This window comes from Arachis stenosperma, chromosome 3, assembly GCF_014773155.1.
Source record: "Arachis stenosperma cultivar V10309 chromosome 3, arast.V10309.gnm1.PFL2, whole genome shotgun sequence".
Lineage (NCBI taxonomy): Eukaryota > Viridiplantae > Streptophyta > Magnoliopsida > Fabales > Fabaceae > Arachis > Arachis stenosperma.
In genome coordinates this window covers 74,772,751-74,775,399 of record NC_080379.1, presented here as the reverse complement: position 1 = coordinate 74,775,399, position 2,649 = coordinate 74,772,751, and the positions used below count along the sequence as shown (strand labels likewise).

The 2,649-nt window shown below is 42.2% G+C and overlaps 1 non-coding gene across 1 annotated transcript; it reads right to left on the bottom strand.

The window, feature by feature from the left end:
- Positions 1-929: 929 nt before the first annotated feature.
- Positions 930-1,033, bottom strand: LOC130970934 (small nucleolar RNA R71). The gene has a single exon (XR_009082177.1). It is a non-coding gene; the product is annotated as a small nucleolar RNA R71 (small nucleolar RNA).
- Positions 1,034-2,649: the final 1,616 nt, after the last annotated feature.

Here is a 2,649-nt window from a genome sequence, read left to right as displayed (position 1 = left end):
ACCGGTGCACTTGCCGGAAGGAATTTTTGTCGATCGTGCAATTTCCAAAAATCGTAGCTATCAAGTTTATGGCGCCGTTGCCGGGGATTGGTTTTCGATTGACAATTCTCAAATTGGAAGTTAACTAGATTGAGCATTTTTCTTGTTTTGTTAATTCAGTTCAAGTTATTTATTGAATTTTAATTTCTGCACTCTGTTACTTGCTTTCTTTCTTTATGCCTTTAAATTCAAGCAACTAACTCACTGACTCACTAACTATTTGAATTAATTCCTCAACTGCTCTAACCATACTCTTCCATTAACCAAGAGTATTTCACTTGTTTGTGCCTGTGCTGTGTTCTTGTATGACAGGTAGGAGAGGAGAGACAACAACTCCTCCATATACCGAACCAGAGAGGACCCTTCATAAACTTAGAAGGGAAGCAAGAGGGAAGAGAGTACTGGGAGAAGAAGAATCTGAAGGAGAATCTGAGGACAATTTTGAGGAAGCTCTAGATCTCAACATGGATAGAGAAGTTCACAACCATGAGAGAGCTGATGGAAACAATGCCATTCCTGAGAGGAGGGTTCTTGGTTTATACATAAACCCAACCTCTGGGAATTGTGGTAGCAGCATTCAGAAACCACCCATTCAGGCCAACAATTTTGAACTCAAACCACAGCTAATATCACTGGTGGAGAATCATTGTTCATTTGGTGGGAGTGCTAATGAAGATCCAAACCAACATCTCACAAAATTCCTGAGAATTTGTGACACTGTGAAGTCCAATGGAGTCCAGGAAGATGCCTATAAACTGATCTTGTTCCCATTTTCACTTAGGGACAAGGCAGCTAAGTGGCTGGAATCATTCCCAAGGGGGAGCCTAACAACCTGGGATGAGGTGGAAAGCAAGTTTCTGGCACGTTTCTACCCCCCACAAAAGGTCAAGAGGCTTCGATCTGAGGTTCAGACTTTTAGACAACAAGATGGTGAAACTCTCTACGAGGCATGGGAGAGGTTCAAGGATTTGACAAGGAAATGCCCACCAGACATGTTCTATGACTGGGTGCAATTGCATATTTTCTATGATGGACTTTCTTATGAATCAAGGAAGGTTGTAGACCATTCATCAGGAGGTTCATTGAACAGGAAAAGGACTGTGGAAGAAGCCATTGAAGTGATTGAGACAGTGGCTGAGAATGAGTACTATTATGCTTCAGAGAGACACAACACTAAGGGAGTCATGGAGCTGAACCATGTTGATACAATTCTAGCCCAAAACAAGGTGTTTGCCAAGCAACTAGCAGAGCTCACCAGGAAATTAGAAACAAATCAAGTGGCTGCAATACACACACAAGATCAAGAGGAAGTAAGCACTGAAGAAGGTGATTGGGAAGAGGCCAACTATGTGGGAAATCAACAAAGGCAACCATATGATCCACATTCCAACACTTACAACCCAGGCTGAAAAAACCACCCAAACTTTGGGTGGGGAAACTAGCAAACCCAACCACAAAACCACAAAATTTACAACCCCAACAAACATAACAATTCCACATACCAAAACTCCAACCAAAGATCATACCAAGCCACACAAAACACTTACTCCCAACCACCATATCATGGCCAAAATAATCAACCTGCCCAACCTAATCCGAACCAACAATTTCAAGATCAATTAAACAGGATAGAAGGAATGCTTGCAAACATGGGTCAGGACATAAGTGAGTTGAAAAGCTTTAGGGATGATGTGAGATCTACCTTAAGGAACCATGGTGAAAAACTCAAGAGGATGGAGTCTCGAGTAGGAGAGCTATCTCAACAGGCCCCCAAGTCAACTCCAGTGTTCCCTAGTGACACAGAAAAGAATCCTAAAGGGGAACAAAAGGGAGTGAGATGGGAAGAATGCAAGGCCATCACCATATTGAAGGAAGTCTCAGAAGAAGAAGGAATCAGACCCTCAGAACAGGAGCCAGAAATCTTGAAGGAAGGTGTGGAAGAAGCTAAGCAGGAAAGTGAAACTGAGCAAGCCAAGGAACTGCAAAATAAAGGCATGCTGGAAACATACCAACCAAAAGTACCATTTCCTCAGAGGTTAGGAGGAGGTGAAAAAGGGAAAACATATTCAAGGTTTTTAGAGACATTTAAGTCTCTCCATATCAATATTCCCTTTCTTGAGATTCTCCAGCAGATGCCTACACATATCAAGTATTTGAAGGAATTGCTGAGCAAGAAAAGAGTTTTGAAGGGAGGACAAACTGTAATAATGAACAAAGAATGCAGTGCCCTCATCAAGAAGGACATAGTCTCTAAGAAAATAGACCCAGGAAGTTTTCATATCCCCTGCATCATAGGGGAAACAAAAATTGACAGAGGATTCTGTGATCTAGGAGCTAGCATAAATGTGATGCCTCTGACTCTTATGAAGAGGCTACAACTGAATGAGGTGAGATCCACTGATGTAATCATACAACTGGCTGACAAAACTCAGAAGCAAGCTGAAGGGGTAGTTGAGAATGTGCTGGTGAAAGTGGGAAATTATTTCTTCCCCACAGACTTTGTCATTTTGGACATGGAGGAAAGCTACCTACACCCTATCATTCTGGGAAGGCCATTTCTAGCCACTGCTAGAGCGCTCATAGATGTAGAACAAGGAGAGCTAATTTTGA